This window comes from Castanea sativa, chromosome 10 (genome assembly GCF_040712315.1).
Source record: "Castanea sativa cultivar Marrone di Chiusa Pesio chromosome 10, ASM4071231v1".
Lineage (NCBI taxonomy): Eukaryota > Viridiplantae > Streptophyta > Magnoliopsida > Fagales > Fagaceae > Castanea > Castanea sativa.
Genome location: NC_134022.1, coordinates 7,621,956 through 7,648,904, shown reverse-complemented (window position 1 = coordinate 7,648,904; position 26,949 = coordinate 7,621,956). Strand labels below are relative to the sequence as shown.

The following is a 26,949-nucleotide window of genomic DNA, read 5'->3' as shown; positions in this document are numbered from 1 at the left end:
GCCTGGGCACGCGACCCAGGCCACCGCGCGCTGCCTGGGCACGCGACCCAGGCCACCGCGCGCCCAGGCAGCGCGCTGCCTGGGCGGTGGGCTTACTCGCGTCCGTTGTTTTTTTTTTTGATCTGGGAATGGATGGAGTTGGAGCAAATGTCAGGCTTGTAAATCGAGTATTAGAGACTCGATTTTTAAGTAGTCGCCACGTGGAAAAAATACGTCAGACAGAAATAGACCATAAAAATCGAGCATTAAAGACTCGATTTATAGCTCTAAAATCGAGTCTTTTAGACTCGAGATGCTAGTAAAAAATATAGTTTGTAAACCTTAACAACTAATTATATTGTTTGAAAATTAATGTTATTTTACTATTTTCTCCTATGAACCTAAGTTATCTTAGTGGTTAACACGTGTGCCATGTAGTTTTACAGGGTCCCATCCAAGGTTCTAACCTCCACAATGGCCTTTTTTTTTCTTTTCATTTTTTAAGTTACTATTATTGATCAAAACTACATCGTTTTGATTCTATTTAAAACACAACATAAAACCCTAGCCTACACGTTTCTCATTCAGCTGCCCCTCCCTATTTCCCATTTCCCCTAATCCTTTTCATTTTCTTTCTCTCATCATCTCTTCTCAGTCGCCCCATCCCCTCTCCCCTCCCTATTTCGCATTTGTCTCCATGGATTCCTCTTTCCACAATGTAAGTTTTCTGCGATCCGTGCTTTGTTTTTGTTTTTATTTTCTGTTTGGATGCTGAGAAAACTGAGTTGCAATGACAGAAAAGAAATTTTAAATATTTTACCAACAAAATAAAAACTTTAGAAAATAAATTTTGTTTTTGTGATTTTTTTTAAGTTCACAATTTTGTTTATAATCGATTTCTTCTTTTTCTCCTCCTGTTAGGCTTTTTTGTTGCTTTTGTTCAATTTAATTTTTTTAATGACCCCTTGAAAAAAATTCCTAGAGCCGCTACAGAGGGTAGGACACGAGAAGGGCAAAAAAGGTAAAGAGGTTGACGGCTGGTGGAGGAGTTTGGCTTGCAAGCAATGGACGTAACAAAGTGCACTCATCTCTTATCTCACATTCTGACTTAAGTTCATAATAGCTTGATTAATTGACCATAAACAGTTGTTCTTTACTTTTGTTGAGGTATGCTTATAAATTTGTCCATATAGTAATTCGGGTTTAGTCATGAGCAAATATAAAATGGGCCATTTATTACTCATAGAAATTTGACTTTTATACATGCAGATCATTTGTACGTGAGATATATGATGGCAAATTGCTCATAAAGTTAAAAAAGGGTTTGGATTTACCTGTCTTGGATCCTTGGGTGGGCTATCTTCTCTTGAGGTCAATGGTTATTTATTTGCTAGTACTGGAATATTTATTTTGCTTTTTAGAAACTTTGTAGGTACACAGTATTTTGTCCACTTGATTATATATTATATACTATATATTAATCACGTCCATCTGCCAATTTTATTTTATTTTATATTATATAGTTTAAGATGTTAATTTTATATTTTTTATTGTTCCACTTGATTTTATTTTAGGTCATATTAGTTAATTAGGTTATTAGTATTTTTTTTATTCAATTTTCTAGAGTCGAGGTTATTTTTGTGATACAATAATTGGGCTTTCTTAAGTCAATTAAATATTGGGTTAAGTCATAGTAGTCAATATAAGCGCACTGTTGTACTCCAATGGAGATAATATAAGTTTGCTTGATTAATAAAATTTCCATGGAAACTTTCCCAGTGGTTTGGTGTTTATTTTTGTTGATTAAAAATAGGGCTTTCTTGCTTGGTGTTGATTAAAACAAGCATAGGTGCTGATTTGTCAATTATTTCTTATTTCTCTATTATTCAAATTAGATGTTAAATTTTTTGTGTCTCTAAACTTTCTCCTTTTTTTACCCTAATTTAAACACACTAATATTCTTAATTATTCTTTCTCTTTATCTCTTCAATCTATATCGGTTTAGGTGGCCATGCCGCTTGCAGGCGGTGGTTTTTAAACTCTGGATAGGCTACTGTATCAACAGAGTTGACAAAAGTGATTTTAAGACAATATAAAAGGATGATGAAATTTGAATTTAGTCTATGAAGTTATCTCTAACAAAATTTTAGTGTAATCAATTGTGCATTAATAAGTGGAAAATCTCTCTATAAATACACTGCACTTGTCAAATATATTTGCTGTTGCCTTTCATTGGAAGCATTTTAGAATCTAACAAAATCTACATAATATGATATTAGAACCTGATTTAGTTATCAAGTTGAGGTAGTAAATTAAACTATAATTACATGTTTGATAATGTTGCATTAAAGTTGATAATTTAACTTGAGATGGAAAATATTATTCTTTTAATATTGTTTAGTTTAATATTCTAATTATTTCTTCTTCTTTTTTTTAGGGGGACATAGTGTTTTTAGCACCACCATGGGGAGGTCCATCATACAAAGGTATTGAAAATTTTACACTTGATTTTCTCAAGCCAAGAGTTGGGTATGTGGTAGATGTGTTTGTTCCCCAAACATGAGCAGATTATAAATTTATTTTGGCTAGTCCAGAGAATATGGTGCTAATATATTAGTACGTCTGAAACTCTTAAGAAATAAAAATAGGAAGTTTCTTATTATATGTGTGGCTTTTCCTCTTTCATTCATGGTCAATGTTGAACTTGAGTTTCATCTTTCAATTACTTTGACTTTAATTTATAAAAACTTAACATTGTTTCGTGCAAGAAAAAAGAAAAAAAAAAGATATATATATATATATATATATATATATATATATATATATATAAAATATAGAATTAAGAAGAAATCACTACTAAGTTATGTTTGGTTTACTTCTTATTGGTGTTACGAAAATAATGTAATCAATATAGCATTCTCCCATCTGGATACCCTTTTGATGCCGCTAGCTAACCTGATTAGGAATTACTGATATGCATACCTGCAGCCACAGTAGGGAAGACATATGAATGGATTACATTATGTGCCTCTAATACAAAGTTGTCTATAAGAAACTGTGGTTCATTGTTGCTGTAGTTAGTCTATGTGATACATAGTCTTACAAAGAAAATATCTTCTTTGAATATGCTAATCTAATGGTAATTAGTATTAGGGATTCTTCATTACCATCTAGCCGGGAAAATAAAAAATAAAAAAGAACTATAGCCGCGTTTATAAAAATGCGGCTATAGCCAAATTCCAAAACAACAAAAGGCTTATAGCGGCGGGCGAAACCGCCGCTAAAAGGTACATAGGGTATGTTGTACATGAAGCCCTATAGCGGCGGGCCTATCCCGCCACTAGAAGGCCACTTGACCCGAATGGCAATCTCATATGGCGGCGGTTTTATGCCCGCCGCAATAGACCAAAACCGCCGCTAAAAGGTGTATCTACAGCGGCGGGTTTTTGTACCGCCGCAATAGCCCCTGCCGCAATAGGTGAAATGTACCTATAGCGGCGGTTTTGGCCCGCCGCAGTAGGCCAGTTTTTTTGTAGTGATTTACCCTGCTAAAATAAATAGAATAAAATTCAAATTTACTGTTAAATATTTACCTGTGATTCCTACTACTCCCCAATATTCAAATAGCGTATGTTTCTACCTATAAAAGACATGCTTCTCTTCATTTGTAATCAAAGCTTAATTTTTGGCTTTCATATTCTCATTTACTTCCCCTTACTTCCTTAGTTATCTAGTCTTGTAATCTTGTTTCTTTCCTACTTGGAAATAATCGTTTCTACCACTATTTCCTGTAAGTGTTTAATTTGATAATAATATTCAGTATTTATATTTACATTATTTTGATAATAATATTCAATATTTATATTTACATGTATTGTGATAATAGCTTCTGTTTATCAAGTTACTCAGGCAACTATACCTCAATCGGCTTCCTCTTCCAGTAAGTCTGCTAAGTCCAAAAAGAAGTTTGTTCTCCATGGATTGATCAAAAAAAAAAAAAAAATTGATTTCCTTGTTAAAGGAGCCCTCCAAGATGACGAAGATGATTTTGATAATGAGTCCAAGACATCCTCTGAAACTTCTATTGCTAATGATGATAATCCTTACTATCCTTATGATGGATCTCTGTTTGGACATGACCCAATTGTTAGTTCAGATTTATTTGATGTCTGATTCCATGTTTCAACCCCATGGTCTCAAGCTTGCTACTATTGACATATACCAACAAAATTGCTGAAGTCATTACTGCTGTCACTAGACATGGCACTATTTATATACGGTATTCACACTGCTTCCGATGGATCTACCTTGGACTTAGCATACTTATTGGAAGAGGAAGCGAGTTGAGGTACAATTGCCTGAGTAACTGAATAACATAGGTGTTTGACACTCAATTATCAATATAAACTAGAATGCAATAAATGAATTAATTAAAATAAACTAGGTCAATATACATTGCTCATCCTTAAACTTTAGCTCTTGAACAGTATTAGTCATTTAAATTTAAAATGATCACTCTTAGTTCCTAAAATTTAAAGTGATGGCTTTAGTCCCTAGAAAACTTAAAGTGGTTACTCCTAGTCCCTAAGCATTTTTAATGGAGTGGTTATGTGTCAAGTAGTTTGGCCTCATCATCATTCCATTAAAGAGGATTAATGGGTATTGACTAAAGGACCAAAAGTGATAATTTAAGTTTACTAGAGATTGAAAATAATCACTTTAAATTCTAGTCCAAAAAATTTAAACCCATGGACTAAAGCTCAGGGAGTAACAATATATTTTCTTAAAAAATTATATAACAACAGCAATAAAGTCTAGTTCAAAAAATTTGTTTTTGGATATGGATTCTTTACAAGTTAATTGTGATTGACCATATGCATTTTGGGGTATCATCATTTCCTATTCAACATCATACTCTATATCATCTCATTAATTAAAAAATTTATGTAAAATAGTAAAGATGTATCTGTTGGGTAAAATAGTTAAGTTATTGGCAAGACACATGGCAAGTCATAGAGTAATCATGTGGAAAAGTGAATAATAAATAAATGGCCACATGGAATATAGCTAGATCAGAGATTAAGGTCTAATGCAATGACAAGTGGCATTAATCCAATTTGGAATCGTGGGTAGACTCTATTGCCAAGGGCCTTGAAATGGTTAAGAAAGGTTATTAACAAGTCACTTGGTAGTGGATGGATAGTGAAGAATCGACAAATAGCAGAAAGAACCAAGCATTACTGACAAAATTTTAAATATAAATAGGGTTAATTAACTCTACAAGAAAAGGTACACACGCACAACCAGAACACCTTTGAGATCAATTGTACTTAGATTATTAGGAGATCCGGTAGTTTGTAGGAAAATCAAGTAGTCCTTAGCCTTGTAAAAGACCATGTTTGTAAGTTCATAAAAAATCATAGACTATGTTTGGGCTGTGTGTAATTGTTTTGTGGCTGTATTAATATATTCATATGTAATGAAAAAGTAGTTTATGACTTTATGTTGTTAAGAGCCTTGTAGTTTAACAAATTTTAAAATCACTTATGGACTAAAAATTAGGGAATAACAATATATTTTACCCTACAAATTATATAACAACAACAATAAAGCCTAGTACCAAAAATTTGCAGTTGGATATGGATTTTCAACATAGTAATTTGGTTTGACCACATGAATATTTTTCTGTTATCACATCCTATTCTATATCATATTCTCTACCATTTTCCACATAAAGTAGAATTTTATGATCCTCGATTTGGGCCATGAGGGCCCCTCACCGATCTTGCTTAGGATCCTACTTCTAATAATCTTGGTTTTACTCGTAAATTATAGTTCTCTATTATAGAATGTGTTTCATTTATTTGTAATTTTTTTAATTATAAATGTCTACTAGAAAATATTCACTAAGAAGTGATTTTTTTTTAAAGAGAAAAAATTGAAAAACTAATTGAATATCAAAAGGTTATTTCGATAATTTTGTTACTGGTAATAAACAAAATATAGCGGAAAATTTGGATGAAAAAGATATTAAAATTAAAAAATATATTATCTAATTAACATTTAAATATAAGAAAATGTTATTGTAGACACTCGATTTTGTACCCATAATTTAATTAAGGAATATGGCTAGAATGACCATTCATATATCCAAAAAAATCATAATTGCATTACATGCATTAATTCATTCATTGCATATCATAAAAATGATCTTGAAGTTCTCACGGTCACGACGGTGTGTCCAACTTTCAAATCGGACTGTCGGATTGAAAGATATCGCATGATCAAGTTTGCACGGCATGCATGCATTTTGTTAGGATGGAACCAACCACGCATGATTAATTTAAATTAATTCTGATTGGTTAGACAATTAAAATTAATTAAATAATTTTGTGATTGGTTGTTAGTTAGTTTTAAAAAGAGGCTTGCTTGCATGGGAATAAAGAGGATAATCAGATAACTACAAAATTGTCGATAATCAAGACTTTTTGGAGTGTTTATCTACAAGATAATCATTACTGAAGAGATCTGAATCATCAAAAAATGAGTTTAATTTTTAGAATATGGATTACAAACACGTCTAAGTGTAAGTCTCGGCTCAAAAAACCTCAAAAAAGGAGTCCAAAGTGGATCAAAACTTGAACACGGGTTCGGCACCCAAGAGGGCCATTCGGCACTCTTGGAGTGTGCCGATTTGGCACAAATGTGGGGCACGGCCCGAGGGCTCCTGGATTGAGTTAAACTTTATCCTTTTCGATTTTTTAGAGATAAGGACGCGTCCAAGTTCGTATTATAATCATTTAGCTAATTTTTCGAAGCATTCTCACCCTTACAAATAGAGGATGTCTTCCAAAATTTAGCACACTTTTTCACGCTTTCTGACCCTTCCTCTTTTTGGCTTTTCTCTTATTTTCTTTTCTCTCTTAGGTTAAAGACGTTGTGGAGGCTCTTGCCTTAGGAATTTCTTTTCTATAAGCAAAAATATTTTAGGCTTCAAAGAGAAGAATAAATTTATTTGAATCCTAAAATATCATTTCACAAAGAAGAGCACGCTTATGCAAGAGGTAGTCTATTTCTTTCCCTTTCTTTTCTGTTCCTTTCTATTAATTTTGTTGGACGATGCATGAATAGGTTTATTATGTTTTTATTTTTTCTTATTTTATATATAATTGCCATGTTTTGTTTAATTTTTTTTTAATATGTTCTTGTTGAGTTGTTGTTATGATTTCTTTCTTGAATCTCAAAATCTGCTAATTATCAAAGATCTCTTTAAACTAAAAACTGATCTGAATTTTTCAGATCTGATTTTCTAAATTAAAAACTGATCTGTATTTTCATTAAATACAGATCTGATTTTTTTAACAAATAAAACTGATCTGTATTTTCATTAAATACAGATCTGAATTTTTTTAACACATAAAACTGATCTGTATTTTCATTAAATACAAATCTGATTTTTTTAACACCCAAAACTGATCTGTATTTTCAATAAATACAAATATGAATTTTTTTGACTCTCAAAACTAATTTGTATTTGCATTAAATACAGATCTGATTTTTTAGAAAAAAGTTTTCTTTGTCACAAAATAGTAGATTTTGAAATTTAAAAGAAGTATTAAAAGTTGGGATGATTTTTGAGTGCTGCATGTAAAATAGATTTATCTCATGAGTGTAGTTCCTATTCTAAAACGTCTTTTTCTTATTTTATTCATAAAAAAAAATCTGATTTTTTTTTTCTCTACAAATATAGATTTTCTTACTCACAAAACTAATCTGATTTTTCTTAATAAAATCACCATTATTAACTTTGCTCCAAAATAGATCTGATATTTTTTAGCAAAATCCTTGTTATTTCTTTTACACAAAAACAGATCTGATTTTCTTTACAAAAATCTACACAAAAACAAACCTGGTTTCTTTTTAATGAATCAAATCTCATTTTTTAATTCGCAAAATAGATATGAATTTTTCTAAAAAAGAGGATACATTCATAAGATAAATTTATTTGAGTTAGTGTTAGTCAAATGTTTGTCATGTACATGCAACATATCATTCACATCATGCAAAAAAGGTATATTGGTCATTAGAGTCTAGAAGACCAGACTCTGTCTAGGCGGAATGGGTGCTTAACACCTTCCCATTCCGTAACCTAGCCCCCAAACTTAGTTCTTTTTGATAGGTAGATCTATGCCTTGTCTTTCTTTTTATTTTTGGGTAGATTGTAACTAGGACAAAAAACCATGTATTCTCTTGGTAGATTATAACTAGGACTCAAAACCTTGTAAGATTCAATTTATTAAGATTGTATTTATTTCTATTCAATCAATGACAATGAAGAACTTTGATCATGTATTTTGTATTTTATTTTTTCTTATTTTTTTATATAAAAAAATAAGTGACAACTCCACATTGCTTACCCAAAAAGAAAGGTGCCTTAAAAGCACCGGAATCTCTTTTTTCGATAGCACCCCAAATTAAAGGCGATCTCTCATAGCTACATTTGAAATTATTGCTTATGGCCCCAAAAAGGCATTGAGAAGACCCTGACTTGGTGGCTTGACAATTGTATTTGTTTTTTTTTTTGTTAGGGAAAAAAATTGTGGGTTATTACAAGTTTAATAGACATTTTTACAAAAAAAATTCCACTTTATGTTAATTTTTTTTTTAAATTGATTGAATTTAATAACAGTTTGGGAGGGGGGTGGGGGTTGTGCAGACTTGCTTATTACTATTTAAAGGAAAAAGTTAATGAATGCTCTAAGAGTATTGACTTAAAAAATATTTTTTAAAATTTTTTACGGGAAAATAAAAAAAGCAATTGAATTTTGGGACAGTTTTTTTACATTTTATAAGAAAGTGATATAAAAACTTTTTTAAAATGGTCTATTAATATATGTCCTAAGGGCACCCTTAACCAAACCATAGTTAAAAGAAGATGTTGGTCCCTCCCAAAAAAAAAAAAAGAAGGAATATTGGTCGGTTGTAAAGTTGACGAGGGATTGAAGTACCAAATAGTTACAGCAAAAAAAGTGCAATTAACCCTAATTAGTTTGTATAAATAAGGGCTATTTGAAAAAGAACCCAATTGTTACTAAAGGTTTATGTAAGAGGGAAGACTCATGCATCCTAAGCATGATATACTTCCACATATTTGAACCCAATAAAATGTGAACACATAGTAAATATTAAACACGTGTCGACATTTTGAAACCCAAGCCTATTTCATTAATAAATGGACACAACAGTTTTGGATTTTGTTTGTTATTAACAAAAAAAAGGTGTAGTACTTCATTTCCTTTCCCAAATATAGCTTGAGCCACAAAAATTAAAGAAAGAATAAGGTAAATGGCACAAAAAGATGAGTGGTAATTAAGAAGCCTGTTTTCAAATGATGATAGCAAATATCAATCTCTTAATTATATCAAGACAACTAACAAATTCCACTAAGCTTTTTTGTCTACTCTACTCTACTCTCTCTCCCTCCCCCTCAATTCAAATGGACCATAAATTTAGAGGTTAAATTATAAAGTAAGAAGTGTACCAACCATTCTCGATCCTAAAACTGGTCTCTTAAGTTACAAGCTTACACATCTATCACACATTTGATTAAAACACACAATAAAAACATATTAAAGAGCTTAATATCATGCATAATACAAAGATACAAGAAAGAACATGCAAGAAATGATTTGACAAATCTATGTTAAAATAAATTAGCTATGACCTTCATTATTAATCTATTGATAAAATTGCAAGTTTGCAACCTAAATATTATATATATATATATATATATATATATAAACTTATTTCTTTTATAAACACAAATTACAATGCCAATGTTTACTCTAACAGCTATATTAGGGAACTTAAATACAAAAACTTAATAAATAATTTTGCATCTTAAAAAACAAGAAAAATAGATTTTAAATAAAAAAAATTCAAAAAATATTTAAATATAAAAAAATGCCCCGATTAAAATTTTTGCCTAAGGCCCCAAAACTTGTTGAGACGGCCTTGAATATTTAGAGATTAGCTATATGATTATTAGCTCATAAGTCATACCAGTATACAGCTACAGTGACTATGTTCTCTCCTCTCAAACAACTAAATAATGAACCCTCCGTACGATTTCTACTGAGTGATTGTGTATTGCTGTGGTGTTTGATGCTAAAATGCTTATTTAATGAAAAGAAAATGCTTAGGTTGCCTAGAGCTTTGATTGTGTGGATAAATATTACTAAATTATGTTGATTTCGCTAAGTTCTTGTTGATGAAGTGTATTAATGATGAGTGAGAAAATATGTGTTTCTCTATGAAAATTTCATTGGTTTTGGATGCTCTAAGTGATGATCAAACAAAATTTTGATATGGTAATATAAGCAAAAAGGATCCCTTATTTTTTAATTGCTCTCCTATTTATAGACAAATTTTTTAGGAGTTCTAAGTTCTAACAACTTATTATGGGGCATGGTTTTCAAATGATATTACTGTATTTTTAACTCTCAAAGGGCTCTAGAGAAAGTTCAATGAGAAAAATAGGAAGAAAACGAAAACCTGAAAGTTCTAATAGTAAAGTGTTGATCGAAACTCAAAATGGCCAAATCTGTACTCTACGTCTCTACCATTTGAAAAGAGTGTTTATCGGCACTTTGGCTATAATTTTTAAAATTTTTATATTTTTACATTCTATTTTCCTTTTTCTCTGATTTTATTATGATTTTTGGTGTTTTAAAAATAAATTCAAGTTTTTTTATTATTATAATGGACTCTTCTTCTGATTGAATTAACCTTAAGCATGATTAGCCTCTCTAAATTATTTATTCATAATAAAATAAATAATTGATTTTAATAATTTATAAATTCCTAATTATCCTATAGGATTATCTTATACTTGTACGTCCAATGATTGTTTACCATTTAGACCAATAAGAATCAAGGGTTAACTTTATATTAGTCTTCTTAAGGACCAATAAAAATTAACCAAGTTTTTTTTAAAAGGAAAAACTAACCAATTTGTTTTTAAAGAATTTCAACACCAATTGAACTAATTGTAACTCACATTAACCAACTTTAATTGTATGCATTAAAACCATATTTGAACCGATTTCAAAAAAAAAAAAAAAAAACCATATTTGAACCAGTGAAAATTATTTCTTTGAACCACTTAATTTAATAAAAAAAACCTTGATTTTAATATTTTAGAAAAAAAGAATACTAAGCCCTTAATTCCATGATGGTCCATTATGATCTAGAATTCAACCCTAGGTCAATATATTATGAAATTTTTATATTTATGAGAAATGACAATTTGCCCTAAAGCTCAATTCTGCTCAAAAATGAAAATTTTTTAAAGTTACGAAATGGAGTATCTAGTAATTAATCTAGTCAAAACTACCACACATATCACAAAAAAATAATGAAATATTGGGTGTCCTTGTCTCAATCCTTTCTTATATTCAAAATGCTTTGCCAAGCTACCATTTACAACCACATAATACATTACTGGAGAAATGATATGAACGTTAACCTAATTTAAAAATCTACCAATAATTCCAATAGCAGCTAAGATCCCCATCACAATACACAATGTCCCATTGACTCAAGTCAGTCAAGTGAATCATACGCTTTCATCAAGCCTACTGTTTGAATATAATAAATTTTATCGTACATATGTAGATTAGAATTTTGTAAAATATCTTAGATCGCAGTTTATCGTGATTTTAAGCTTATCGTATTAAGAATAATATTTTTTCATATATACCTTATATTGGGTTCAATGTAATACACAATTCAATATAGCAAAATGTAGTTGTTAAGAATTTTCCCTTGTGAGCATAAATCGTCAACATAAACCACATCAATCTCTCTCTCTCTCTCTCTCTCTCTCTCTCTCTCTCTCTCTCTCTCTCTCTCTCTCTCTCTCTCTCTCTCTCTCTCTCTCTCTCTATAAAAGCCATAAGTGTCTTATTTCAAAGTATAAAAGATGTGCGTGTAATAGCGAAAACCTTAAGGGAGCTAAGTTAGTACAATTTCTGTGGTATAATAATCATAGACTATGTTTGGAGTTTGTGTATTTGTTGTGTGATTGTAATCATATATATGTAATTTTGAAAGTAATTTGTATTGTCAACAGCTTTATCATTCAACTTTATACATCCCAAAACAATACTCTTATTGATGATAATTTAAAAACTCATACGATATGTATATAACATTCTTTGCATCCCTTTAGAAACAACTTTGGCAATAGTCCTATATATATATATATATATATAAACTCTGGCAATAGTCTCAATTAATTGATTCATGTGTTTATTTAATCCAATTCACATGAGGAATTTCTTTTCTTACAAAAAAAGTTTCTTTATAATATATGCTGCAACACTGGCCTATGATCACCCATCCTTAATGTGGAGACTCAATTTTATCATTATATACCAATTAATTATTATTATATACTAGTTGGATTTACCCTGCTAAAATAAATAGTATAAAAGTCAAATTTACTATTAACTATATACCCATGATTCCTACTACTATCCAATATTCAAATAGTGTATGTTTCTACGTATAAAAGACATGCTTCTCTTCATTTGTAATCAGAGCTTAATTTTTGGCTTTCTTATTCTCATTTACTTCCCCTTACTTCCCTAGTTATCTACTCTTGTAATCTTGTTTCTTTCCAACCTGGAAATAATCAATTCTACCACTATTTCCTGTAAGTATTTAATTTGATAATAATATTCAGTATTTACATTTACATTATTTTGATAATAATATTCAATATTTATATTTACATTTATTTTGATAATAGCTTCTGTTTATCAAGTTGCTCAGGCAACTAATACCTCAACTTGTTTCCTCTTCTAGTAAGTCTGCTAAGTCCAAAAAGAAGTCTGTTCTTCATGGATTCAAGAAAAAAAAAATTGATTACCTGTTAAAGGAGCCCCTCCAAGATGACGAAGACGATTTAGATAATGAGTCCAAGACATCCTCTGAAACTTCTATTGCTAATGATTCTTACTGTCCTTATGATGGATCTCTGTTTGGACATGACCCAATTGTTAGTTTGGATTTATTTGAGGTATGATTCCCTGTTTCAACTCCATGGTCTTAATTAAGCTTGCTATTATCAACATATACCAACAAAATTCCTGAAGTCATTAATGCTGTCACTAGACATGACACTATTTATATAGTGCATTCACAACAATATTTGTAATTCAATTTACATTTATTTGTCACTTTTTAATTTTTTTTTCATTTTATCTAAATGTTATTGTCACCTTCTTTTTCTTTCTCTTTTAAAATAAACTATTAGATTATAATTAAAAAAAGACTTTAAAACATTACTTAAAACTACATATGTCATAAATGATTATATACCTAACGCCCCTCTCACGTATGGGTGATGTCTATCCCATGTGAGAGGAGAGTGTTACATATACCAGTTACACCATATTTCCACTCACGTCAAATGCTCATCATAGTGCAATTTTTATGCCATACATAAATAAAAGTCCAATTACCAACCTTGCAGTTGAACAAAGTTCTGGCTAAGACCCTCAATTGAAGCAATTTCCTCCAACTCCATTGATAGTCCTAAGAATAGGGATGTCTTATTAACTTTTGTCGTTCAAAAGATACAATCAGACCCATACAACCCAAATGGAACTTACTTGACCAAATAAGTTATAAATTTGTCTCAACATGGTTGCTTGGTTCTACCGTTCTACTCACCACAGTTTTATGGAAAGTTATCATTACCCAAGCAACTCTACCAGACCCCAGCAAAGCATTCAATTTTGTTCAACCATCTTAATGACTTTCTTAGGAAAGATGAAGATACCAAACCAAAGGACTTTAAATGCGAAATAAAATAGAATTTATCAATTTTAAGTTGCAACCTTCCAACAAATGACAGCACTTTACCACTTCACGAGTTTATTATATTTTTTTTAAAAAACTTTTCCACTACAAGAGTTAGTTTGAGCAATGATTTTATCCACAAGGAGCTTGAAATCCTTCTGAGATAATATTCCAGATATTGATGGCACTCCAAAATATTTTACTGGAAAGTTCTTATCTTTAAAATCCTAGAGCAATTAAAATTGCCTTTTTTTAAAATAATTTGAAATGCAAAAAAAAAAAACATTTCACTCTTGCTTTTGTTGACTGAAAAACCAAACAACTTTCTGAATTGATCCAGAACATCCTTAAACCTTAATAATATATATTATGGTCTTCATATTAGCTTCAACAAATGACATTACCAAATTGCCTGGCAAACAATGGTGAGACAACTACACTTTTTCACACTTCATAATTGAAAATTAAAATCATCATTTTTAGATTTAACTGCTGCTGTGAGAACTGCGTTTCAAAGGGACCCAATTTTATTAGTATCCTCCTGATAACAAATCTCAAGTTGAAGATTAAAATTATAAATATGTGATATATCCCCCTTAACTGAGGGAATTACATTATAATTAATCGTCACTTAATTTAGTTTATAAAGGAAATTTTCAGAAAATCCCCAAATATTTTATTAATACATGAGTATATTACATGAAGGATTCAAAAGAAAAGGAAAAAAAAAAATACAAAACTTTGTGTCTTAAATACATTATAAAAGAAATAAAATACATGAGTCATAATAAAATACAAGACTCATTTAATTTGCATATGAACAATTGAAAGATCAAAGTAACTAAGATATCAAATAAAAACTTGGAACTACAAAAGAAATGTTTTCCTTAGACAATATTTGCCTCCACATAAGATTTGCTAACGGGTTATTATAAATTTGTCCTCAGAATACAATCAAGTCTATTTGGTTCTACAAATAGCAATTTTGAAAAATACCTACAAGATTTCTTGTGTTTCTAAGAGAAGAGAGAAGTTCACTCTTAAAATTCATATGGATCATTGGATCATATTTATAGACAAGAGGGTGTGGGCCTTCAATAGGCACCTTTGGAGAGAAAATTTGTTGATTATAACTTTCGCATACAATATTAGCTGTTTGATAAACTAGAAAACTGTCATCTAGAAAGTTGCAGGAAAACTATTTTTACATATCTCGATCGATCGAGAATTTCTCCAACTAATCGAACATAATCTCGACCAATCGATCCTGCATGAGAGAGAGAGAGAGAGAGAGAGAGAGAGAGAGAGAGAGAGAGAGTACATGCTTCAACCGAGCAAGCCATATATCAATTGATTGAAACAAGTTTGATTTATCGAACAGGAGTTGAGCTCCTTTAATCAAAACCCGGCAGAACTTTTAATAAAAGTTGAGTTCTCTCCACTTTTAAACTTAAATATATTACAACCTACTTTATATATACAACAATCATTCTCCTAGCTATAATCTAAAAAAGATTAATAAAAGAAAAATTATATGGATAAGAATCTATGTCCCCTATTGTAAAATTCATGATAGTTCTTTATGTTATAAGATTATTAAAAACTACATCGATTATGGGATTTAGAACTATCATAAATTTCACATGTATATAAGTCCGACGGAGAAAAGGGGCATTTGTCCCTTTTACAAAAACTTTTCAGCAAAATGTTTTATATCTGAAACTAATTAGGAAAATGCTCCTATTTTGAAACTCGGTTTTTAGAAAATCGAGTTTCAATTTAAAACTCTATTTTTGGACAATCGAGTTATAGCAAATTGAAAAATTTTAAAAAAAATTTTGGTACTTGAGTTCATGGAACTCGAGTTTCAAAAAAAAAAAAAAATTTCTAAGTTCCATTTGCTATAACTCGATATTCCAAAAATCGAGTTTTGCATTTGAAACTCGATTTTCTTAAAATCAAGTTTCAAAACAGGAATATTTTTCTAATTAGTTTCAAACGCAGGACATTTTGCTGAATTTTTTAAAAAGAAAGGGCAAAAGCCCATTTTGGCCTAAGTCCGACACTGGAAAACTATGAGACTTACTCCTATTTATTGCTGCAAATTTATCAAAATCTAAGCTTTAAATTAAAATAAACTTAATTCTTAATATGATAAGTTTTTCTGTCTTGACTCTTGACCCAGATATGTTGTATACATTTAATTTGGTTTATATAATGCGAAACTGAATATCTGTTTTGAGTAAAGAAAGGGCCAGTTTTCTTTTTCAACTTAATCTTTGCTTGTCCATTATCTGTTTTGAGTAAAGAAAGGGCCAGTTTTCTTTTTCAACTTAATCTTTGCTTGTCCATTAAAGTAGGAGTCATTCAAAAACCATGTCCCTACTGACCAATTAGATAAAGATACTTAAGGACATGTAATCATATCCCTACTAAACCTCTAATTGATCACATAAGTCGTATCATGTAAATCACCAAATTAATTAATCAACTTAATTAGTCTTACACCCTAGACTAATTAGAGGTTAAATTACAAAGTGCAGAAGTGTACCAACCATTCTCGATCCTAGAACCTGTCTCTTAAGTTACAAATTGTAACTTACAATGGATAATAATATAAACAAGCTTACACATCTTTCACACATTTGATTAAAACACACAATAAAAACATATTAAAGAGCTTAATATCATGCATGATTCAGAGATACAATAAAGAACATGCAAGAAATGATTTGACAAATCTACGTTAAAATAAATTAGCTACGACCATCATTATTAATCTATTGATAAAATTGCAAGTTTGCAACCTAAATATAATATATATATATATATATATATATATATATATATATATATATATATATATATATATATATATATATAAAAACTAATTTCTTTTACAAACACAAATTATAATGCCAATGTTTACTCTAACAGCAATATTTAGAGATTAGCTTTAGGATTATTACCTCATAAGTCATTCCAGTATACCGCTACAGTGACTATGCTCCCTCCTCTCAAACAACTAACTCATGAACCCTCCGTATGATTTCTACTGAGTGATGTGTATTGCTGTGTTTCTCTATGAAAATTTCATTGGTTTTGGATACTCTAAATGATGATCAAACAAAATTTTGATATAGTAATATAAGCAAAAAGGATCCCTTATTTTTTAATTGCTCTCCTATTTATAGACAAATTTTTTAAGAATTCTAAGTTCTAACAACTTATTATGGGGCATGGTTTTCAAATGATATTACTTTATTTTTAACTCTGAAAGGGCTCTAGAGAAAGTTCTATGAGAAAAATAGGAAGAAAATGAAAATTTGAAAGTTTTGATGGTAAAGTGTTGATCGAAATTCAAAATGGCCAAATCTGCACTCTACGTCTCTACAATTTGAAAAGAGTGTTTATCAGCACTTTGGCCATAATTTTCATAATTTTATATTTTTACATTTTATTTTCCTTTTTCTCTGATTTTATTATGATTTTTGGTTTTTAAAAAAAAAATAAATTCAAGGTTTTTGATTATAATGGACTCTTCTTCTGATTGAATTAACCTTAAGCATGATTAGCCTATCTAAATTATTTAAATAATTATTTATTCATAATAAAATAAATAATTGATTTTAATAATTTTTAAATTCCTAATCATCCTATAGGATTATCTTATACTTGTATCTCCAATGATTGTTTTCCATTTAGACCAATAAGAATCAAGGGTTACTTTTTATTAGTCTTCTTTAGGACCAATAAAAATTAACCAAGCTTTTTATTTTTAAAGAAGGAATAATTAACCAACCTTTTTTTTTATAGAGAATTTCAACATTAGTTGAGTTAACTGGAACCCACATTAACTAACTTTAATTGCATGCATTAAAACTATATTTGAACCATTTTTTAATTGTTTCTTTGAACCACTTAATTTAATAAAAAAACCTTGATTTTAACATTTTTAAAAAAGAATATTAAGCCCTTAATTCCATGATGGTCCATTATGATCTAGAATTCAACCCTAGGTCAATATATTATGAAATTTTTATATTTATGAGAAATGACAATTGCCCTAAAACTCAATTCTGCTCAGAAATGAAAACTTTTTAAAGTTACGAAATGGAGCATCTAGCAATTAATCTAGTCAGAACTACCTCACATATCACAAAAAGAAAATGAATTATTGGGTGTCCTTGTCTCAATCCTTTCTCATATTCAAAATGCTCCGCCAAACTACCATTTACAACCACATAATACATTATTGGAGAAATAATATGAACATTAACCTAATTTAAAAATCTACCAATAATTCCAATAGCAGCTAAGACCCCCATCACAATTCACAATGTCCCACTGACTCAAGTCAGTCAAGTAAATCATATGTATGTAGATCAGAATTTTGTAAAATATATTGGATTACAGTTTATCGTGATTTTAAGCTTATCATACCAAGAATAATATTTTTTCATATATACCTTATATTGGGTTCAATTTAATACAGAATTCAATATAGAAAAATGTAGTTGTTAAGAATTTTCTCTTGTGAGCATAAATCGTCAACATAAACCAGGTCAATCTCTCTCTCTCTCTCTCTCTCTCTCAACATTAAAATAGCCATAAGTGTCTTATTTTAAAGTATAAAAGATGTGAGTGTAATAGCGAAAACCTTAAGGGAGCTAAGTTAGTACAATTTACCCAAATTCTATTATGGAACCAATGTGGATGCTCTTACGCCCCTATTTGGTTCTCTAAAGGCTGACGCATTATTCACGCACCTCACCACACAATGTCTTTTTGTTCTTATGATGTTTTCCTCTACCAATATATATATCTTCCGGTGAACAATTCCACTCTCCTATATATACATATGCTTATCAGAGTTGCCATCCTCGCCATCCTCATTGTTCATAATTGACTTTTATTACAACCATGGTTTTGCAATACAACCGACTACAGTATGGTTTTTGGGTTATCATTCTAGACTTAATATTTTTCTATATATACCCTATTGGGTTCAATTTAATGCATAATTCAATATAGTAAAGATGTAACTATCACTTAAATTTTCCGAGTTATCAGACCAAGCTCTCTCTCTCTCTCTCTCTCTCTCTCTCTAAGAAAACATTAATTCTAACATCTTTGATTGCACATCTAGTAGCCCTTATTTCTAATTCCTGACTATCTTCCTTATAAGTCATGAGTCTTATGACTAATAAGGTGGGGCTAATTTCTAGAAACGGAATGATATCAGTAATGTGATTGTTAAAGTCAAAAGCATTTTGAAATCTCTCACCTTGACTTAAACAGTTTTTTTTTTTTTTTGGAGAGAAATTGAATGAAATCTCTTCATTAACTGAGTTATAGACATAACTTTAATATTTCATAATTCTTACCACGTGAATGGTGAAAAAATTAATGGATTTATATAAAAATGATGGTTTATCAATTACTATTGTATATATCATCAAGTTGTGACAAATTTTTTTTTATAGATATTCTCAAGTTGTGACAAAAAGTGTATATAGTAATATTAAAATTGTTTCATAGACATAAGTTTTGGGACAGCTGTAACATGGTTTTACATCACACGGCAATATTGCAACAGGAAATTTACCGAATCGGTTGATTACTTGATTGACGTTTTCCAGTCTTTGTTTTTTACCTGAAGGTTGGAATTGTGGAATCTTACTATTTGTAGTGCCAAATTAATGCGCACCAGAAATTCTTTCAACTTCATCATGTAATTGTTTTAAAAAACCATTTAAATTCAATTATATGGGCATCCACTCCATCTTGCCTCTTTTGGTGGTGGAGACTCCATCACTAAATCATATTGTTAAATGTTTACAGTCAACCCCTATTGATCCTAGAATGGCTTATAAATTACTTAAACTTCTTCTTCCTCCCCCACAAATTCCTAAATCTAGATAAGTTTTTACTCTCTAGTCGGGTAAGTAAGATATTCTCTATTTTTCCTTAAGAAAATATAGATATTTAGTTAATATTCTTGATAATCTTTTGTATGCTAACTGATTATTAATCTAGTTCCCTTAAGAATAAAACAATATTCTTTAATTATTCTAAACTTTTGTTTTGTTTTTGCTATTTTGGTTTTTGGATGACAGTGAACAGTAAAAGCTGAAGAATCATGAGGTTTATAGCACTTGCTCTAGTACTCTTGTTGATGGTGGGCACTTGTATGGCCACAACTCATAGAACGTTGATGGCTGAAGTGGAGCAGCAGCAGCCAGAAAAGGGCCAGAATGGTGAAGATGAAGGCCAAGTAAACGATATGAATCACCATACCATTCCTAGACAGGACTTTGAAGGCTATAGTGGCGGTGGGCCTGTTAAACCGTAGTGTAACTAGTTCAATGATGATGCTTGCTATGTATATAATATATAGGTTAAATAATCCTTGAGCTAGACCAAGCGAAAAAGGAAAGAAAAACGTAATTAAAGTCATGCTATAGATGCATGGCATAAGTTGTATGCGGTTTGGGTTTTTTAACCTATTAGTCTGCATGGTGTAGCGTACGTATGTTTCTGCGGTATAATAATCATAGACTACGTTTGGAGTGTGTGTATTTGTTGTGTGATTGTAATATGTAAATATTGAAAGTAATTTGTATTGTCAAGATCTTTATAATTCAACTTTATATATCCCAAAACAATTCTCTTATTGATGATAATTTAAAAACTCATACGACATATAGGGTCCGTTTGGATAGAACTTATTACTGAAAACTGAAAACTGAAAACACTGTAGCAAAATAATGTTTAAATGTGTAAATAGTACCGTGGGACCCATTTTTAATAAAAAATGCTGAAAAGTGAAATTTGTGGGTTCCGTGAACAGTGCACGGGACCCACTTATACACAGAAAAGGGGCTGAAAAGTCTACTTTTGCGGTTACTATTCATGCACAGTACATAAACAGTAGCCTTTGTCCATTAAAAGCTGCGTAGGAAAAAAAAAAAAAAAAAAACTGAAACGTGAACTAGAAATGTAGACACAGAGACGCTGGATTCAAACGCCACCATAACATCCTTTGCATTCCTTTAGAAATAACTCTGGCAATAGTACTAAAAAAAAAAAAAAAACTCTGGCAATAGTCCTAAAAAAAAAACTCTGGCAATAGTCTCAATTAATTTATTCATGTGTTTATTAAATCCAATTCATATGAGGAATTGCTTTTCTTACAAAAAAAGTTAATTTAAGATTTTCATATACTTGTAGATGGATTAATATTAATATTAATATACGCTGCAACACTGGCCTATCATGCATCCTTAATGTGGAGACTCAGTTTTATCATTATATAATAATTAATTATTTTTATATACTAGTTGGATCTACCCTGGTAAAATAAATAATAAAAAAGTCAAATTTACTGTTAATTATTTATCCATGATTCCTACTGCTTCCTAATATTCAACTAGCGTATGTTTCTACCTATAAAAATATGCTTCTCTTCATTTGTAATAAGAGCTTAATTTTTGGCTTTCATATTCTCATTTACTTCCCCAGCTACCTGCTCTTGTAATCTTATTTCTTTCCTACTTGAAAATAATCGTTTCTACCACTATTTCCTGTAAATGTTTATTTTGATAATAATGTTTGTATTTACATTTACATTATTTTGATAATAATACTCAATATTTATATTTACACTATTTACATTTATTTTGACAAAAGCTTTTGTTTATCAAGTTATTAAGGCAACTATACCTCAACTTGCTTCCTCTTCCAGTAAGTCTGCTAAGTCCAAAAAGAAGTCTGTTCTCCATGGGCTCAAGAAAAAAGATTAGATTTCCCTGTTAAAGGAGCCCCTCCAAGATGATGAAGATGATTTAGATAATGAGTCCAAGACATCCTCTGAAGCCTCTGTTGCTAATGATGATAATCCTTACTATCCTTATGATGGATCTCTGTTTGGACATGACCCAATTGTTAGTTCGGATTTATTTGAGGTTTGATTCCTTGTTTCAACCCCATGATCTCAAGTTTGCTACTATCGACATATACCAACAAAATTGGGGAAGTCATTACTGCTATCACTAAACATGACACTATTTATCTACGGTATTCACACTGCTTTCAGTGGATCTGCCCTTGTGAAATGAATAGTGAACAATAGATTTGATATTTTTACTATTAATTTCACTAGTGTAAATCCACTGAAAGCAGTGTGAATACCGACGATAAATAGTGTCATGTCTAGTGACAGCAGTAGTGATTTCGGCAATTTTGTTGGTATATATCGATAGTAGCAAACTTGAGATCATGGGGGTTGAAATAGGGAATCAGACCTCAACTAAATCCAAACTTACAATTGGGTCATGTCCAAATAGAGATCCATCATAAGAATAGTAAGGATTATCATCATTAGCAATAGAGGTTTCAGAGGATGCATTGAACTCATTATTTGAATCATCTTCATTGTCTTGGAGGGACTACTTTAACAAGGAAATCAAATCTTTTTTCTTGAGTCCATGGAGAATAGACTTCTTTTTGGACTTAGCTGACTTATTGGAATAGGATACAGGTTGAGGTATAGTTGCTTAAGAAACTGGATAAATAGGTGTTTGACACTCAATTATCAATATAAACTAGGATGCAATAAATGAATTAATTAAAAAAACTAGGTCAATATATATTGCTCATCCTTAAACTTTAGCTCTTGAATAGTATTAGTCATTGAAACTTAAAATGATCACTCTTAGTTCCTAAAATTTAAAGTGATGGGTTTAGTCCCTAGAAAACTTAAAAGTGATTACTTCTAGTCCCTAGCGTGCATTTCTAATGGAGCGGTTATGTGTCAAGTATTTTGGCCTCATCATAATTCCGTTAGAGAGGTTTAATGGATTGACTAAAGGACCAAAAGTAATCACTTTAAGCTTACTAGAGATTGAAAATAATCACTTTAAATTCTAGAGGCTAAAATAAACCCATGGACTAAAGCTTAGGGAGTGACAAAATATTTTGCTCAAAAAATTATATAACAACAACAATAAAGTCTAGTCCAAAAAATTTGTTTTTGAATATGGATTCTTTACAGGTTAATTGGGATTGACCATATGCATTTTGGGGTACCATCATATCCTATTCAACATCATACTCTATATTTTCTCATTAATTAAAAAATTTATGTAAGATAGTAAAGATGTATCTGTTGGGTAGAATATTAAGTTATTGGCAAGACACATGGCAAGTCACATAATAATCACGTGGAAAAGTGAATAATAAATAAATGGCCACATGGAATATATCCAAATCAGATTAAGGTCTAATGCAATGACAAGTGGCATTAATCCAATTTGAAATTGTCGGTAGACTCTATTGCCAAGAGCCTTGAAATGGTTAAGAAAGGTTATTAACAAGTCACTTGGTAGTGGATGGATAGTGAAGAATTGACAAATAGCAGAAAGAACCAAGCATTCATGTCAAAGTTTTAAATATAAATAGGGTTAACTCTACAAGATCGAAAAGAAACACACGCACAACCAGAGCACTTTTGTGATCAATTATACTTAGATTCTTAGGAGATCTAGTAGTTTGTAGGCAAATCAAATAGTCCTTAGGCTTGTAGAAGCCTATGTTTGTAAGTTCATAAAAATATCATAGATTATGTTTGGGCCGTGTTTAATTGTTTTGTGGTTGTATTCATATATTCATATGTAATGAAAAAGTAGCTTATGATTTTATATTGTCAAGAGCCTTGTAGTTCAACAAACTTTAAAGTCACATGGATTAAAAATTAGGGAGTAACAATATATTTTACCATACAAATTTTATAACAACAACATTAATAAAGCCTAGTGCCAAAAATTTGTAGTTGGATATGGATTTTCAACATAATAATTTGGTTTGACCACATGAATTTTTCTCTATTGTCATATCCTATTCTATATCATACTCTACCATTTTTCACATAAAGTAGAATTTTATGATCCTCCATTTGATCCATGAGGGCTGCTCACTGATCTTGCTTAGGATCCCAATTCTAATAATCTTGGTTTTACTCGTAAATTAGGGTTGTCTATTACAGAATGTGTTTCCTTTATTTGTAATTTTTTTAATTATAAATGTCTATTAGAAAATATTCACTAGGAAGTGACTATGGACAACTTAGCTTCTTGGAACGCAATGGCATTTGATTTTACTTAGTAGTTTAGTTCTCATACTTGGTAACTTAGAATATAATTTACTTATTTTTTGCTAAACAACAACGTTATCATTCAACTAGAAATAAAGATGGTTGTCAACCTTACAAGTATCTGCAATGACTATAGGAAGATTACACTTATTGAAACAAAAAGCTCTACAAGGCCTGATTTCATACTTAGCAGCCTCATGGGCAGCAGTATTGCAACATCTTCTAACCCAACGAAAATTACAATTCAAAAAGGAATTACGAAGATCAAGTATATTACTAATGGTAGTAGCAATGGACCAATTAGGCTGTAAATCAGATATGGTTAGGGAGTCAAAATAGGACTTAGCATCTCCTTTGATGATGATATGCTGCCAGTTTTCACTTAGAGCTAGCTGGATTGTCCAGAGCACAGCTGTAGCTTCAGCTTGCAGTGGTGAACACCATTCATGCACTTCAGCTCAAACTTTAAGCACCTCTCAATTTTTTTTTCCTAGCCACCATTGCCAAAGCAGTGATATTTTTAGACACAGCAATGTCCACATTTAGTTTAATCCATCCCTCCTATGGAGCTTCCCAACCATTCAAACTCTTGTCCTTGGATAAGGTCTTAGCATATTCCATAATTCTCTTCTCTATATTTTGGGTGGTTTTCATAATATCAATGTGGCCTCCATTGTGCAATAGCGGATTCCTCATGTACCAAATTGCTTCTAAAATAATCAACATTCTTACTGAATCTAGCTCATTATTCCCTCTATTCCCTACTGGTACCACCCCATGAAGCTGTTAGCACTAACTATAAATTTGACAATATCCTCATTAGTGGAGATTGGTATGCACTCTGATCTTAATCCACCACAACTAGAAAGCCAAAGTGCCCTGGCAACATTGCACTTGAAAGATAGATGGCAGCAATTTTCTATATTTTCGCCACAAAACACGCACTTAGGATCCCCCTCACCAATTCTTAGCAAAATATTTTCTTTGGTGGGGAGAGCATTTTATCCTATCCTTCACAATAGCATTTTTGTTCTCTCTGGAGCTTTCATCCTCCACAGTTTCTGCCATGGAACATTATATGGAACATTGCTTGAAGTTTGGTCATGGGAGACTTGATAGGCCAACTTAACAGAGAAAGCACCCTTTTGGTTTAGAACCCAAATAAGCTTGTCTGGTCTCGGGCTTAATGGGATTGGATCTGGATAATTGCTTGAATTGAGGTTGGGTCAAACAACTCTTGGAGGAGGTTGATTTTCCAACTTTGGCAACTAGCATCAATTAAGTGTGATACCATCAAGGGGTTTTAGATGATGCTTTCATCTTTTGGTATAGGTTTGAACTTTGAACCCTTGAACCCAGGTTAGAATTTAATTTACTTACTTTTCATAGATTGTTGTTTCTTGCATTTCCCTCTTCAAGCATAAAAGTCATCTTAATTGAGGCAATACTAAATTACATTTTTTTAAACATGAAGTAAAATAATCCATCCTAACCCATAATCAATCAATTTGAAACTTGACAAACTGTATCGAACCACCTGTAAATTGTAATCACTTCAAACAAGTTAAAAATTAAAATACTCACAAACAGATAAAAAGAAAAAATAAAATGAACAAACTGTAGTTCATCGGTTTATTAAGCCAAAAATATTTTGGCTTGGTGGGTACACAGTACTAGTACACTCCACCTCATATGCGACATCTATCTTATAACATTTACTGCACACACTTATGTGGGATCCACAAATAAGTTCATCTTATTTGTAGGTGATCATTGTAGCAGAGCATCTATCTCTGCTTGTGGAGAATCTAATGTTAGAACTTTGAAGGGACTAGAGTTACTAGACGGTAAAAGGGTCGTAGATGCTTCCACATGTGAGTTGATTCATAACCCAACATCAACCCTATTGATCAAAGTATATATTAATTAATGTTTTCAAACGATACAAGGCATAAGTATTTTAGCCAGACTAGCAACATAATGACTCCTACTAAGATTCGAATTCAGGAGCATTGGGTTCTTGCTTTAAGAGCATATAAAAAAAGTAACTATGGACGTTGTAGTAAATTTAATTTGTAACGGCTAATCCATATCTTTTAATATTCTCTTTTCTATGTTTATCCTCTTTGCTTGACCTTAGTGAGACATTGGTAACATATTGCGTTTAGTGGGCAACGCATATGCCATTTTAATGAAGTAGAAGGCAGCATTGAGCTCCAGAATCTAAGCACAAATTAGCATGGAAAATATTCCCATGGGAATATTTTATGGTTTTTTTTTTAATATGGTATTTTTTTCACCCTTTTTGCCGGAAATTTTAATTTTAAAATACAGAAAAATAAATAGCATCCTCTCATATATACCTAGTTAAAATTTCTGTTGAGACTAGAGTGAAAATGACAAGATAAAAAGAAAAAGAGAGAGAGAAAACATTTAAAAATTAATTAGTTCGATTTAATAAGAGTTTCAGACCAAAACAACGATCAATTTTTAATGTAGGTGGGGATTAAATACCAAATTTTTTACTTAACCATAAAAAACTTTACTAATTAAGCTAATTCCATATGCTACGTCAAGTCTAAACATCTATATTTTTTATTGTCTTAAAGTATATGTTACAAAAAATCCATAAGGTTATTGATTTACTCTAAATTTATGACAAATAAGAATAAAATTATGGGTAAGGCTTTGGTTTAGTCCTTTTACGAGATACTAAACTTACACGTGAACATTATTTTAGGACATATATATCGTATCTTTTCTCCCAGCACGTACAGGAGCTCTCCAGACCAAGCCAAAACCCTAAAATTACTTGGCTTAACCACAAGGTCCACAACTATCACATGCTACATTAACTCGTTAAGTCTAAGTAATAAATCATAAATATTTTACTATAAAAGGCAAGCATGTTAATATGACTAAAAAGAGACTCTTTAATCAGTTTCAAA

At 31.0% G+C, this 26,949-nt stretch overlaps 2 long non-coding RNA genes across 2 annotated transcripts; both read left to right on the top strand.

Moving 5' to 3' along the window:
- The first annotated feature begins 1,084 nt into the window (after positions 1–1,084).
- Positions 1,085–2,768, top strand: LOC142611555 (uncharacterized). The gene is made up of 3 exons (XR_012840070.1): positions 1,085–1,146; positions 1,249–1,350; positions 2,417–2,768. It is a non-coding gene; the product is annotated as an uncharacterized LOC142611555 (long non-coding RNA).
- A 16,885-nt stretch (positions 2,769–19,653) lies between these two features.
- On the top strand, positions 19,654–20,426 carry LOC142611878 (uncharacterized). The gene is made up of 2 exons (XR_012840134.1): positions 19,654–19,792; positions 19,968–20,426. It is a non-coding gene; the product is annotated as an uncharacterized LOC142611878 (long non-coding RNA).
- The last annotated feature ends 6,523 nt before the right edge of the window (positions 20,427–26,949 follow it).